The sequence below is a fragment of the Eleutherodactylus coqui genome, chromosome 2, assembly GCF_035609145.1.
Source record: "Eleutherodactylus coqui strain aEleCoq1 chromosome 2, aEleCoq1.hap1, whole genome shotgun sequence".
Taxonomy (NCBI): domain Eukaryota; kingdom Metazoa; phylum Chordata; class Amphibia; order Anura; family Eleutherodactylidae; genus Eleutherodactylus; species Eleutherodactylus coqui.
Genome location: NC_089838.1, coordinates 50195441 through 50211332, shown reverse-complemented (window position 1 = coordinate 50211332; position 15892 = coordinate 50195441). Strand labels below are relative to the sequence as shown.

General features: G+C 48.8%; 2 long non-coding RNA genes across 2 annotated transcripts; one reads left to right on the top strand and one right to left on the bottom strand.

Moving 5' to 3' along the window:
- The first annotated feature begins 683 nt into the window (after positions 1 to 683).
- On the top strand, positions 684 to 3104 carry LOC136610551 (uncharacterized). Its single transcript, XR_010790101.1, has 2 exons — positions 684 to 1489; positions 2804 to 3104. It is a non-coding gene; the product is annotated as an uncharacterized lncRNA (long non-coding RNA).
- Positions 3105 to 7323: 4219 nt separating this feature from the next.
- Positions 7324 to 10249, bottom strand: LOC136610550 (uncharacterized). Its single transcript, XR_010790100.1, has 3 exons — positions 10032 to 10249; positions 7699 to 7842; positions 7324 to 7442 (listed from the first exon to the last, which is right to left on the bottom strand). It is a non-coding gene; the product is annotated as an uncharacterized lncRNA (long non-coding RNA).
- Between the last annotated feature and the right edge of the window lie 5643 nt (positions 10250 to 15892).

The following is a 15892-nucleotide window of genomic DNA, read 5'->3' as shown; positions in this document are numbered from 1 at the left end:
AGCGTGCATGGCCAGGTGAGTCTCCTTACTCAGTTTGCAGTTGCTCTCCCTAAGGAGGATTCATGCCAGCTCCCTTATTTGCATATTACCCAGAGGAGCGTGTATTGGCAGGTGCGTCTACTTACTCAGTTTGTAGTTGCTCTCCCTAAGGAGGATTCATGCCAGCTCCCTCATTTGCATATTACCCAGAGGAGCGTGCATGGCCAGGTGAGTCTACTTACTCAGTTTTTAGTTGCTCTCCGTAAGGAGGAGTCATGCCAGCTCCCTTATTTGCATATTACCCAGAGGAGCGTGCATGGCCAGGTGAGTCTACTTACTCAGTTTTTAGTTGCTCTCCCTAAGGAGGATTCATGCCAGTTCCCTCATTTGCATATTACCCAGAGTAGCGTGCATGGCCAGGTGCGTCTCCTTACTGAGTTTGAAGTTGCTCTCCGTAAGGAGGATTCATGCTAGCTCCCTTATTTGCATATTACCCAGAGGAGCGTGCATGGCCAGGTGCGGCTCCTTACTGAGTTTGTAGTTGCTCTCTCTAAGGATGATTCATGCCAGCTTTCTTATTTGCATATTACCCAGAGGAGCGTGCATGGCCAGGTGAGTCTACTTACTCAGTTTTTAGTTGCTCTCCCTAAGGAGGATTCATGCCAGCTCCCTCATTTGCATATTACCCAGAGGAGCGTGTATTGCCAGGTGCGTCTACTTACTCAGTTTGTAGTTGCTCTCCCTAAGGAGGATTCATGCCAGCTCCCTCATTTGCATATTACCCAGAGGAGCGTGCATGGCCAGGTGAGTCTACTTACTCAGTTTTTAGTTGCTTCCCCTGAGGAGGATTCATGCCAGTTCCCTCATTTGCATATTACCCAGAGTAGCGTGCATGGCCAGGTGCGTCTCCTTACTGAGTTTGAAGTTGCTCTCCGTAAGGAGGATTCATGCTAGCTCCCTTATTTGCATATTACCCAGAGGAGCGTGCATGGCCAGGTGCGTCTCCTTACTGAGTTTGTAGTTGCTCTCTCTAAGGATGATTCATGCCAGCTTTCTTATTTGCATATTACCCAGAGGAGCGTGCATGGCCAGGTGAGTCTACTTACTCAGTTTTTAGTTGCTCTCCCTAAGGAGGATTCACGCCAGCTCCCTCATTTGCATATTACCCAGAGGAGCGTGCATGGCCAGGTTCGGCTCCTTACTCAGTTTGTAGTTGCTCGCGGTTGGAGACGCCGTCACCTGAGATTTGTGCGCTGTGCGCTACGTATGGAGATGTGGCCACCCGAGATTCGTGCGCTACGTGTGGTGAGTACGTCACTTGAGATTTGCGCGACGCCACCTGACGCAACCTGACTTTTTTTTGCAGATTTGTGCGCTACGTGTGGAGACGCGGCCACCCGAGATCTGTGCGCCTTTTTGCAAACTTACGTGTGGAGAGGATCCTGACGTTTGGACGCGTTTTGAGAAGAATTTCGCTTCTCTCGGACACAAGCTGACATAACTCGTCGAGGTAAGCTGCTGCATCTGCCAAAATTTTCATTGCGTGCATCTGCTCATACGTGCTTATTTTGCGCATATTTGCAGGTTTTCGCTTGCATCTGCTCATATGTGCATATTTGGCGCATGTTTGCAGGTTTTCACTTGCATATGTTCATATATGTATATATATTTGTGTACGTGTGTGTACGTACGTGTATGTGTGTACGTACATATATGTACGTGTATGTATGTACGTGTATGTATGTATGTACGTACATGTATGTATTTATGTATGTACGTACATGTATGTATATACGTACTTACATGTTTGTATATATGTATGTACGTGTATGTATGTGTATATATGTGTGTGTGTGTATGTATGTATGTACGTGTGTGTATGTATGTACGTGTGTGTATGTATGTACGTGTGTTTATGTATGTATGTATGTATGTACATGTATGTATGTGTATGTATGTACGTGTATGTATGTACTTACATGTATGTATGTATGTACGTACGTGTGTGTATGTATGTACGTACATGTATGTACGTGTATGTATGTACGTACGTGTGTGTACGTACGTGTATGTATGTATGTACGTACATGTATGTATGTACGTGTGTGTATGTATGTACGTACATGTATGTACTTACATGTATGCACTTACATGTATGTACTTACATGTATGTACTTACGTGTATGTGTACGTACGTGTGTGTGTACGTACGTGTGTGTGTGTGTACGTACGTGTGTGTGTACGTACGTGTGTGTGTGTACGTACGTGTATGTATGTATGTACGTGTGTGTGTACGTACGTGTATGTATGTATGTACGTGTGTGTATGTATGTACGTACGTGTATGTATGTACGTACGTGTATGTATGTACTTACGTGTGTGTACGTACGTGTGTGTACGTGTGTGTGTACGTACGTGTGTGTGTACGTACGTGTGTGTACGTACGTGTATGTATGTACGTGTGTGTATGTATGTACGTACATGTATGTATGTGTATGTATGTACTTACATGTATGTACTTACGTGTATGTACTTACGTGTGTGTGTACGTACGTGTGTGTACGTACGTGTGTGTGTGTGTACGTACGTGTGTGTACGTACATGTATGTATGTACGTGTGTTTATGTACGTGCATGTACGCGTATGTGTGTATGTACGTGTGTGTGTTTGTGTATATATATATATATATATATATAAATAATATGATTCTTCTGACCAGGTTGGGGGAGTAGTGGGCAATGTAAGTGGGTGTAGCGGATCTAGGGATCAGTAATACTGGTGTGATGTGACTGTTAACCTGCTAATTTTTCGTCATTTCCTGCAGATCTGACGTCCTTGAGAATGGGAAGGCTGTCCGACAGTGAAGAGACCCTCGACGTTCAGCAATCTTGAAACCCTTCGTTTTATGGACTGCTTTTTGCCTGTGACTCACCTTTTTTTTTTTTTTTATAAGCTTTTTCATTTAAAGAATTATGACGGAGGATCCTGAAAAACTGCGCAATATTTTACACCGATTGAGTAAACAGAAAAGATACCCAAACACAGCGGCCTTTGGTTTATCAGGGAATGACACTTGGTGTAAAATCCACATTTTTAGTAAATAATAAAACGTGATTTGAATTTGTTTTTTTGTTTTACCTTATTTATGTTTTCAGACTCCTGATTACCCACGCTGTAAAGCCGGCTGCACATGGCTGTGACGGGCTCCGCCATGGAATTCCGGGGCGGAGCCCGTCACGGCGGCCCCAAGAGACCCCAATACTTACCTCCAGTTTCGGAGTCCCGCATGACGCCTCAGCGCGCATGGGCAATCGAGTGCGTGACGCACCGCAGCGGCATGTGACGCGGTAGGCGTAGAGGCGGTTTCACGCTATCTTCCGCTGTGCTACAGCGGAAGATAGCGTGAGTGGACGGCTTCCACAGACTGCAATGGAAGCCGTCCGCGCGTACACCCGCGGCAAATAGAGCATGCCGTGGGTGAGGACGGGTGATTTTACGGTGCGGAATTCCGCTGTGAAATTCCGCACCGTAAGCATTGAGCTATTAGGTTGAATAGATCCGTCTGTGGGAAGGAGCCTTAAGGCCTCATGTCCACTAGCAAAATGGAATTGCGGTTTCCGCAGCGGATTTGCCCCTAGGGAATCATTGGCCATCCGCGGTCCATTCAACTGATTTGTGCACCCGCGGATGGAATTTTAATAGAATTGCGTTTTTCACGCGTGGGAGAAAAAAACGCGGCATGCTCCATTTTACCGCGGATCGGCCACATTGCTATCACATTGATAGCAATGTGTGCGGATATCTGCATGCAAAAATTATACAATAGAAAGCTGATTCTACGCGGATTGTATTTTTCTAGTGGACATGAGGCCTAAGGCCGCCTGCAGACGGCCGTGTCGCATCCAGCTGCTCGCAATGGGACCCAACCTCAGCGCCTGCAGAGAGCAGTGCGGAACTCGCCCGCTCCCGCAGCTCTGACTCATGTGCCAGCAGACGGCACATGCGCAGAGTCGGCGCCAGCGAGTGACGTTTATGTCCGGGGCTCTGCGAACCCCGCACAGAATTAGAGCATGGCGCGGTTTGTTTTCTGCGCGTGATTTCGCGTAGACAAACCACGGCCTTCTGCATAGGATTGCGTATTGAAATGCAATCCTATGCAGGCGTGTACAGCCGGAAATGTACGGTGCTGCGTCTGGCATAGACTGAAGTGGCAGCGGTGCGCACTCGTCATCAGCTGATTGGCAGAGATTCCGAGTGGCAGATCACCACTTTACTGCGCATAGATCATCAGTACTGGAGTCCCAGGGAACACTTTTAACCCCTTGCCACCGCAGCACGTGAATGTATGTATATGTTAGGAAGCAGCTTTCTGGAATGGACTTGCATTTGCATCCTACAGATCTGAGCCCACACCATCTACTGCTGAAGACTGTTGCTAATGACAGTTGGCCTCCCGCAGCCACAGAGGGGATGGGTGAGACAACAGATTCCCGCTGTTTACCCTTTCTAGTCCAATGTCGGGCCTGCCCCGACATCATAATTTCCCTCCACAGCTCCAATGTCGGGGCAGGCCCCACACTGCAGTGCAGGAGTGGATCTGCACCCGATAGTCAGACACATCGGGTGCAGATGCACTCCTGCACTGGTCCTCATCGAGGACCCCCGAGGAAAAGGCAGAAAGGGTTTTTCACCCTTTCTGCCTTCTCCTTTACACATTACATAGCGCTCAATTAGCGCTATGTAATGCATAGATTCCGGCCTGACCCTCACCTGACCCCAGCAGTCACATGATCGCCGAGTCGGGAGGCAGAAGGAGAATACGGAAGACGCCGGACAGGTAAGCAGGTCCTCCCTGCACCCTCCTGAACTCTGTCAGATCAGGAGGGTGCAGGGAAAATGTATTTTTTCTCACCCATTCTCCCCAGCACCAATTTATTTGGAGCTGGGGAGAATGGGTGAGAAAAAATAAATGGATTGGAAAGGGTCAATGCTTTGCATGCAACGATTGCTGTTATTTCATTAGGTTTTTGTATGTAATCAGATATACTTCAGTCTAAGCCGACCTGAGTTTAAGCCAAGGTACCAACTTTTACCCCAAAAACCTGGGGTCAATTATTGACTTGAGTATAAGCCAAGGGGTAATATTAGGTACCTTGGCTAACACTTGGATCGGCTATACTCGAGTATGCATTGTGGCTGCTGCTACAGGCCAAGTGGGCAGTATACCCCTAGGTAAACTAATTAAGGGGTGTATTGTTAAAATTTTGTGGCTGCTCAAGAGCTCTACAACTGTGCTATGGGGCTTTAAAGGCCTTCAAGCAAAATGTCTGTTACGTCTGCTGCTGGTATATGTTGCTCAAAGCTTCAGTTTACTAGCAGCACAGCCCTGAGAGGGTTAATTGATTGAGCTGCCTGGGTGTGGTACTTCCTGCAAGCCAATCTCCTGGGTCTGTGCATACATATAAACCCAGCTCTTGGCAGTCTGTGTTTCAGACTGAGCAGTTATAAATCCTTGTCTTGAGGTATCTGCCTTTTTCCCATGCAGAACTTGTAAGTAGTTATATGTTTCTCAGCTTCCCCAAGACGGTTTGGACACCTGTAGTCCTCGGCTCCATTATATGCATTCCCTTTACAGCTGTGGCCTCCGTACGTCTTGTCTGCGCTGTGTGTCAGTTAGTGTAACTTGACACAGTCTCCTATCTTACCTTGTGTAGCTGACTGTCTATTCCCCTTGGTATGAGGACACATTGACTTACTGTGAGTTTCACCTGTGTGCATGTGAGGTAGGGGTATTGTCTGTGTGGTTTTCACTATATTTGATAGTTGGCGGCGTGCCCCATGCTATGTCCTGCTCCACTTGCAGTTGGCAGTGTGCCCCCTGCTCTGTCCTGTCCCAGATGCAAGCTTTCTGTGTGATCTGTGTCTTGCAGTTTCATGCCCGTTTGTACGTTTACGTTTTGTCAGTTTAGTGTTACCTCATCTCCTGTGTGAATGTTGTCCGGGTCTCCTGGACTCATGGTTAGTGTAGGGAATAGCGGTATAACCAGAAGCTTAGAAGTTCGCCCGCTAGCTTCACGTTTTGTCTAAAATGTCAAGTAATACCTGTTCTTTATAATCAGCCTATCTGTTAGTAGTGGTTGCATTTTTGGCTTCTGTATGCAGTGTTTTCTATCTCTGTGTATTCTGTTCCGTCTCTGTTATATGCCATGCGTGTGTCCTGTTCTGTGGCTCCTAGGATCAGCTATGGCCCAGTTCCGAAGACCGCTGGGCCGCCCTCTTATTTGGGCGATGTCTACGCTTAGGTTGGGCCACTGTCGACCCCCCCCCCCCCCCCCTCCCTTTAGCACAGGGTCAGTTGCATGGATTCCATGTGAATCTCCTGTGTTTCCTGTGTGCATGTATACTGCTAGACTACTACTCCTTTGGTCACAATGGTGTTGGCAGTCTGCTAAATCTGCCCACACGATCATAACAGTCTGTTCAGAAAGCCACATAGTACTGATTACATTTTGGGTCCCATTTGTGCATACTAACATAACATTAGGGCCACAATGGGTACATTTCTGAAAACAATACAAACAGGGGTATCCATTTTGGGGTGTCAGTGCACATGAAAATGATTTTGGGGGAAAAATTTTTTAGAATAGCACATCAAAAAATCTAAATTGCATTAATTCCTGAAAAAGTGGGATCTAAATACTCCTGACACCCCTCAGTGAACACATGAAGGGGTGTACTTTGTAAAATAGGGTCATTTTAGGGGGTATGTATTCTGACACCCACGAGCCTTTGCAATCTTGGCTCGGTGGAGGAAAAAGGGTTTATCAAAATGAGGAAAAGTAAGATTCAACTTGAATGTCTCCTAAATGGTTCCAAACAAAGGATGTTTTTGCAAATGTGCGTCTAGAATAAAGTGAACAGATGGAAATATATGTTGGCAAAGATTTGTAGAGTATGCTTGCACATATGAGATATAACATTTGCAAATGTTAAAAAATTACAAGTTATTCAAAATGTTGTCAATATTCTTAATTTTAATTAATATACACAACTTCTAACTGCCCATTTTTACCACTTAAACGAAGTACAACAAGGCACAGAAAAAACAATGTAAGAATCACTTCGATTTGCAAACATGCCCATCTTGAAAGCGTCCTACTGAGCCAACATCTAGGACCGTCAGTCTCTCTGCTGCTTCAACAATGATTGTGAGCAAACGCAGTGTGGTAATCTTGAAATAACTTATCAGCTCACCTGTAAAGAAGAAGGAAAAAAGTTTGCTTTATTCTGGTGGTTTGCGTACTTTGTGAATAATAAATCTCTAAACCGCTATAAGCTACATACTGTCCCTGCTTTTCTTCACCACAACTTTAATAGATCCAGACATCTCATTTGGACAATTGGTATGTTTTTCCGAAGCTTTGTTAGCTGTGTGCTAATTTGGTACAGTATTGTGATGGCACCTGTACGTTTGCAAGAAAATAAATAAAAGCTATTAGTGTATCCAAAAATGCCAAATAAAAATTCAAAAATTTTATGTAATCTGTTATCCGGCCTATAAGATGAAAATTTAACACAGTTAATTATTGTCCAAATTCGATGTACATGCACGCAGGTACACATATGAGCAGATGCAAGCGAAAACCTGCAAATATGCGCAAAATGTGCACGTATGAGCTGATGCACGCAATGAAAATTTTGGCAGATGCAGCAGCTTACCTCGACGAGTTATGTCAGCTTGTGTCCGAGCGAAGCGAAATTCTTCTCAAAATGCGTCCAAACGTCAGGATCCTCTCCACACGTAAATTTGCAAAAAGGCGCACAAATCTCGAGTGGCCGCGTCTCCACACGTAGCGCACAAATCTGCAAAAAAAAGTCAGGTTGCGTCAGGTGGCGTCGCGCAAATTTCAGGTGACGGCGTCTCCACACGTAGCGCACAAATCTCAGGTAACCGCGTCTCCACACGTAGCGCACAGCGCACAAATCTCAGGTGACCCCATCTCCACACGTAGCAGCGCACAGCGCACAAATCTCAGGTGACCGCGTCTCCACACGTAGCGCACAGCGCACAAATCTCAGGTGACGGCGTCTCCACACGTAGCGCACAGCGTAGCACACAGCGCACAAATCTCAGGTAACCGCGTCTCCATACGTAGCAGCGCACAGCGCACAAATCTCAGGTAACCGCGTCTCCACACGTAGCAGCGCACAGCGCACAAATCTCAGGTAACCGCGTCTCCACACGTAGCAGCGCACAGATCTCAGGTAACCGCGTCTCCACACGTAGCAGCGCACAGCGCACAAATCTCAGGTAACCGCGTCTCCACACGTAGCAGCGCACAGCGCACAAATCTCAGGTAACCGCGTCTCCACACGTAGCAGCGCACAGCGCACAAATCTCAGGTAACCGCGTCTCCACACGTAGCGCACAGCGTAGCGCACAGCGCACAAATCTCAGGTAACCGCATCTCCACACGTAGCAGCGCACAGCGTAGCGCACAGCGCACATATCTCAGGTGACCGCGTCTCCACACGTAGCAGCACACAGCGCAGAAATCTCAGGTAACCGCGTCTCCACACGTAGCAGCGCACAGCGCACAAATCTCAGGTAACCGCGTCTCCACACGTAGCGCACAGCGTAGCGCACAGCGCAGAAATCTCAGGTAACCGCGTCTCCACACGTAGCGCACAGCGCACAAATCTCAGGTAACCGCGTCTCCATACGTAGCGCACAAATCTCAGGTAACCGCGTCTCCACACGTAGCAGCGCACAAATCTCAGGTAACCGCGTCTCCACACGTAGCAGCGCACAGCGCACAAATCTCAGGTAACCGCGTCTCCACACGTAGCGCACAGCGTAGCGCACAAATCTCAGGTAACCGCGTCTCCATACGTAGCAGCGCACAGCGCACAAATCTCAGGTAACCGCGTCTCCACACGTAGCGCACAGCGCACAAATCTCAGGTGACCGCATCTCCACACGTAGCGCACAGCGTAGCGCACAGCGCACAAATCTCAGGTGACCCCGTCTCCACACGTAGCGCACAGCGCACAAATCTCAGGTGACCGCGTCTCCATACGTAGCAGCGCACAGCGCACAAATCTCAGGTAACCGCGTATCCACATGTAGCAGCGCACAGTGCAGAAAAATCTCAGGTGACCGCGTCTCCACACGTAGCGCATAGAGCACAAATCTCAGGTGGCCGCGTCTCCACACGTAGCGCACAGCGCACAAATCTCAGGTGACCCCGTCTCCACACGTAGCGCACAGCGCACAAATCTCAGGTAACCGCGTCTCCACACGTAGCAGCACACAGCGCACAAATCTCAGGTGACCGCGTCTCCACACGTAGCGCACAGCGCACAAATCTCAGGTGACACCGTCTCCACACGTAGTGCAGTGCGCACAAATCTCAGGTGACCGCGTCTCCACACGTAGCGCACAGCGCACAAATCTCAGGTGACCGCGTCTCCACACGTAGCGCACAAATCTCAGGTGACCGCGTCTCCACACGTAGCGCACAGCGCACAAATCTCAGGTGACCTCGTCTCCACACGTAGCGCACAGCGCACAAATCTCAGGTGACCGCGTCTCCACACGTAGCGCACAGCGCACAAATCTCAGGTGACCGCGTCTCCACATGTAGCAGCGCACAGCGCACAAATCTCAGGTGACCGCATCTCCACACGTAGCAGCGCACAGCGCACAAATCTCAGGTAACCGCGTCTCCACACGTAGCAGCGCACAAATCTCAGGTGACCGCGTCTCCACACATAGCGCACAGCGTAGCGCACAGCGCACAAATCTCAGGTGGCCGCGTCTCCACACGTAGCAGCGCACAGCGCACAAATCTCAGGTAACCGCATCTCCACATGTAGCAGCGCACAGCGCACAAATCTCAGGTGACGGCGTCTCCACACGTAGCACACAGCGTAGCGCACAAATCTCAGGTAACCGCGTCTCCACACGTAGCGCAGAGCGCACAAATCTCAGGTGACACCGTCTCCACACGTAGCAGCGCACAGCGCAGAAATCTCAGGTGGGTACTCACCACATGTAGCGCACAAATCTGCCTCTCCCACGTTGTAAGTTGTATAAAAGGCTCCAACCATCAGCTTCCTCTGTAGATCGGAATCCGCGGGCAAATTCAAGTGTCGGTGACGTCACAGGTCACGTGAGGCGCGGGCACAGCTCTCATGGTGCACGGCTGCTGAAGGCAATCCGCGTGCACGCTGTGCAGTCACGTGGTGCCGAAGAGCCAATCAGGTGGCTCTAATCAGCAGCGCTGCTTAACCTAAGCGTAAAGTACAAATATGCACACAGGATACTTGATATATTTATGTGTATATAGGACCTGCGGAGCACATGCCCCTGCTGTGTCACTCTCCGGCCCAGCACCCGCCCCTTCAGTATACGAGCGGTCATGTGACACCCAACGGTCTCCTGCAGTGACTCCCCTGCTCCTCCTAGAGCTTATTTCCCATAGCGTTCCTCTGTCATTTCTCCAGGGGATTTATTTAGCCATCAGTTATTTCCTTTTTTCACCATCCTATATCATCCTCCTTCCCCCCTCCTTCCACCCTGAGCCACGTGACCACACACGTGACCCGCAAGGGGCGGTAACCAGCAGACGCTGCCTCCATTCATTCAGTCATGTTCACTATAAATGTAACCATGTTTTACCACCCTGTATACTTGATAAAGATTGATGTTTCAGCCGAAACGCGTTGCACCCTGTGAATAAAGAACCTTTATAACGTCATAACTTGGACAAGAATCATTTCTACAAGCTGACCTGGATTTTCAGGGGTGTCATGTGCACTGACACCCCTGCTAAGTAAGTTCCTTCTGCCTTTTCATTTTACCTATCCGATTACTGGAGCACGGGGGTATTTTCTAATTTGTTGTTTACTTCATTTGCATATTACCCAGAGGAGCGTGCATGGCCAGGTGCTTCTTACTCAGTTTGTAGTTGCTCTCCCTAAGGAGGATTCATGCCTGCTCCCTTATTTGCCTATTACCCAGAAGAGCGTGCATGGCCAGGTGCGTGTCCTTACTCAGTTTGTAGTTGCTCTCCCTAAGGAGGATTCATGCCAGCTCCCTCATTTGCATATTACCCAGAGGAGCGTGCATGGCCAGGTGCGTCTCCTTACTCACTTTGTAGTTGCTCTCCCTAAGGAGGATTCATGCCAGCTCCCTCATTTGCATATTACCCAGAGGAGCAGGCAGGGCGAGGTGCGTCTCCTTACTCAGTTTGTAGTTGCTCTCCCTAAGGAGGATTCATGCCAGCTCCCTCATTTGCATATTACCCAGAGGAGCGTGCATGGCCAGGTGAGTATGCTTACTCAGTTTTTAGTTGCTCTCCCTAAGGAGGATTCATGCCAGCTCCCTCATTTGCATATTACCCAGAGGAGCATGCAGGGCCAGGTGCGTTTCCTTACTCAGTTTGTAGTTGCTCTCCCTAAGGAGGATTCATGCCAGCTCCCTCATTTGCATATTACCCAGAGGAGCATGCAGGGCCAGGTGCGTTTCCTTACTCAGTTTGTATTTGCTCCCCCTAAGGAGGATTCATGTCAGCTGCCTCATTTGCATATTACCCAGAGGAGCGTGCATGGCCAGGTGAGTCTCCTTACTCAGTTTTTAATTGCTCTCCCTAAAGAGGATTCATGCCAGCTTCCTTATTTGCATATTACCCAGAGGAGCGTGCATGGCCAGGTGCGTCTCCTTACTTAGTTTGTAGTTGCTTTCCCTAAGGAGGATTCATGCCAGCTCCCTCATTTGCATATTACCCAGAGGAGCGTGCATGGCCAGGTGCTTCTTCTTACTCTGTTTGCAGTTGCTCTCCCTAAAGAGGATTCCTGCCAGCTCTGTCATTTGCATATTACCCAGAGGAGCGTGCATGGCCAGGTGCGTCTCCTTACTCAGTTTGTAGTTGCTCTCCCTAAGGAGGATTCATGCCAGCTCCCTCATTTGCATATTACCCAGAGGAGCGTGCATGGCCAGGTGAGTCTCCTTACTCCGTTTTTAATTGCTCTCCCTAAGGAGGATTCATGCCAGCTCCCTTATTTGCATATTACCCAGAGGAGCGTACATGGCCAGGTGCGTCTCCTTACTCAATTTGTAGTTGCTCTCCCTAAGGAGGATTCATGCCAGCTCCCTCATTTGCATATTACACAGAGGAGCGTGCATGGCCAGGTGCGTCTCATTACTCAGTTTGTAGTTGCTCTCCCTAAGGAGGATTCAAGCCAGCTCCCTCATTTGCATATTATTCAGAGGAGCGTGCATGGCCAGGTGCATCTCCTTACTCAGTTTGTAGTTGCTCTCCCTAAGGAGGATTCATGCCAGCTCCGTCATTTGCATATTACCCAGAGGAGCGTGCATGGCCAGTTGCGTCTCCTTACTCAGTTTGTAGTTGCTCTTCCTAAGGAGGATTCATGCCAGCTCCCTTATTTGCATATTACCCAGAGGAGCGTGCATGGCCAGGGCCTTTCCTTACTCAGTTTGTATTTGCTCTCCCCAAGGAGGATTCATGCCAGCTCCCTCATTTGCATATTACCCAGAGGAGCGTGCATGGCCAGGTGAGTCTCCTTACTCAGTTTTGAATTGCTCTCCCTAAGGGGGATTCATGCCAGCTCCCTCATTTGCATATTACCCAGAGGAGCGTGCATGGCCAGGTGCTTCTTCTTACTCTGTTTGCAGTTGCTCTCGCTAAGGAGGATTCCTGCCAGCTCAGTCATTTGCATATTACCCAGAGGAGCGTGCATGGCCAGGTGCGTCTCCTTACTCAGTTTGTAGTTGCTCTCCCTAAGGAGGATTCATGCCAGCTCCCTCATTTGCATATTACCCAGAGGAGCGTGCATGGCCAGGTGAGTCTGCTTACACCGTTTTTAATTGCTCTCCCTAAGGAGGATTCATGCCAGCTCCCTTATTTGCATATTACCCAGAGGAGCGTGCATGGCCAGGTGCGTCTCCTTACTCAGTTTGTAGTTGCTCTCCGTAAGGAGGATTCATGCCAGCTCCGTCATTTGCATATTACCCAGAGGAGCGTGCATGGCCAGGTGCGTCTCCTTACTCAGTTTGTAGTTGCTCTCCCTAAAGAGGATTCATGCCAGCTCCCTCATTTGCATATTACCCAGAGGAGCGTGCATGGGCAGGTGCATCTCCTTACTCAGTTTGTAGTTGCTCTCCCTAAGGAGGATTCATGCCAGCTCCCTCATTTGCATATTACCCAGAGGAGTGTGCATGGCCAGGTGCGTCTCCTTACTCAGTTTGTAGTTGCTCTCCCTAAGGAGGATTCATGCCAGCTCCCTCATATGCATATTACCCAGAGGAGCATGCATGGCCAAGGTGCCTCTCCTTACTCAGTTTGTATTTGCTCTCCCCAAGGAGGATTCATGCCAGCTCTGTCATTTGCATATTACCTAGAGGAGCGTGCATGGCCAGGTGTGTCTCCTTACTCAGTTTGTAGTTGCTCTCCCTTAGGAGGATTCATGCCAGCTCCCTCATTTGCATATTATCCAGAGGAGCATGCAGGGCCAGGTGCGTCTCCTTACTCAGTTTGCAGGTGCTCTCCCGAAGGAGGATTCATGCCAGCTCCCTCATTTGCATATTACCCAGAGGAGCATGCAGGGCCAGGTGCGTCTCTTTACTCAGTTTGTAGTTGCTCTCCCTAAGGGGGATTCATGCCAGCTCCCTCATTTGCATATTAGTAGAAGAATGAGATTAGTGCTCCAATGTGAGGTGGAGAAAATGGGAGGGTGAAGAGAAGTAGAAAGAGGAGGAAAGGGAAATCCAATTGGACTCACCCCAGACGTACCGGACCCTGTGTAAGGTCACGGTGCAACTAATGATTCTGGAAGGCAATAATATCTACGGTCAGAGCCACGGTGTCATCAAGGGATCCTGATCGCTGTTCAAAATGACATCCCAATGGGGGAGAGCATCGCAGGGTGACTCTAGGTAGAATGTATACCAGAGGCAGCAAACGCAGTAGACAACAAATTAGAAAAAAAACCCGTGCTCCAGTAATCGGATAGGTGAAATGAAAAGGCAACCCCTTTAAGTGTAGTGTGTAGTGCACGGCTGCTGAAGGCAATGCGCGTGCACGCTGTGTAGTCACGTGGTGCCGAAGAGCCAATCAGGTGGCTCTAATCAGCAGCGCTGCTTAACCTAAGCAGTTAGTGCAAATATACGAGCGGCAGTGGTGAAGAGATTATTATAAAGCTGATTGGCGGAGCAGACTGGTGACTCGACGGCTCCGGGCGCCATGATTGATGAGGGCAAGTAGTTGCACGAACTATGAGGAGGGTTCTGGCAGACCGAGTGCAACGGGTAGCCTGCAGTGTGTTGAGCCGTGTGCCCGGGCTGCAGGGGGAATACACTGATAGACGCCAGTGATAGATATATATATATATACTAGCGTACCCGTCGCGCATTGCTGCGAAGACAGACATACAGACATACATTCATTTTTATATATCTAGATGACGGCAGCAGCGACCACTGAGATTTGTAGGCCGCTGCTTCCCCCTTGCAGGCTGAATAAAATAGCCGTTGGGTGGAACATACAATTTATCCGGCTGCTGTGGCTTCTTGGGAAGATATCCTAGTACTTGTTTACCCACTTCCAACTCCAATGGAGACTGACTGTAAATGGCTGGCGTGCTCTAGTATTTATGGTTTCAAGCTGTACGTGTCATTGCATACAGTCTATCTATCTATCTATCTATCTATCTATCTATGTTATTGCATACAGTCTATCTATCTATCTATGACATCAGGAAATGAGAGAATTAGATTCCGTACGTAAAATTTGAACGCTAATTCTTTGGCGCTTTGAATTGAATAATCGAGTTGGGACCCATTAGCTTTTCCCATTTATGACATAATCAATGCTCGTGCCAAATTTCAAGTTTCTATGACATTGGGAAGTGAGAGAATTAAATTCCGTACATAAAATTTGGACGCTAATTCTTTTGCGCTTAGAACTGAATAATCGAGTTGGGATGAGACATAAGGCCTTGCCCATAAGCATTCCCCAACCTCCAAGAACTGAACCTACCTACCTGAATGAGATTTTGTAGGCCGCTGCTTCCCCCTTGCGGGCTGAATAAAATAGCCGTTGGGTGGAACATACAATTTATTCGGCTGCTGTGGCTTCTTAGGAAGATATCCTAGTACTTGTTTACCCACTTCCAACTCCAATGGTAATTGGCTGGCGTGCTCTAGTGGTTCCAAGCTGTACGTGTCATAATAGCGTACCCGTCGCGCGTTGCTGCAAAGACTCTCCAAATCTAGCCCACACACTTGCAGCGATGTGTGGAACATCCAATTTATCCGGCTGCTGTGGCTTCTTGGGAAGATAGCCTAGTACTTGTTTACCCACTTCCAACTCCAATGGTAATTGGCTGGCGTGCTCTAGTGGTTCCAAGCTGTACGTGTCATAATAGAGCCTTAATGACATCACAATGCAGCTTTATAGAACACTAGCGTACCCGTCGCGCGTTGCTGCGAAGACAGACATACATACATACTTCGTTTTTATATATCTAGATGACGGCAGCAGCGACCTCTGAGGTTTTGTAGGCCGCTGCTTCCCCCTTGCGGGCTGAATAAAATAGCCGTTGTGTGAGAATCGCTGGGGGGGGGAGACATTCTTACTGCTGGGAGAATTGCTGGGGGGGGGGGAGACATTCTTACTGCTGGGAGAATTGATGGGGGGGGGGGGAGACATTCTTACTGCTGGGAGAATTGCTGGGGGGGGGATGGGAGACATTCTGACTGCTGGGAGAATCGCTGGGGGGGGATGGGCGACATTCTGACTGCTGGGAGAATCGCTGGGGGGGGATGGGCGACATTCTGACTGCTGGGAGAATCGCTGGCGGGGGAGTGGAGGCATGACTGCTGGGAGAA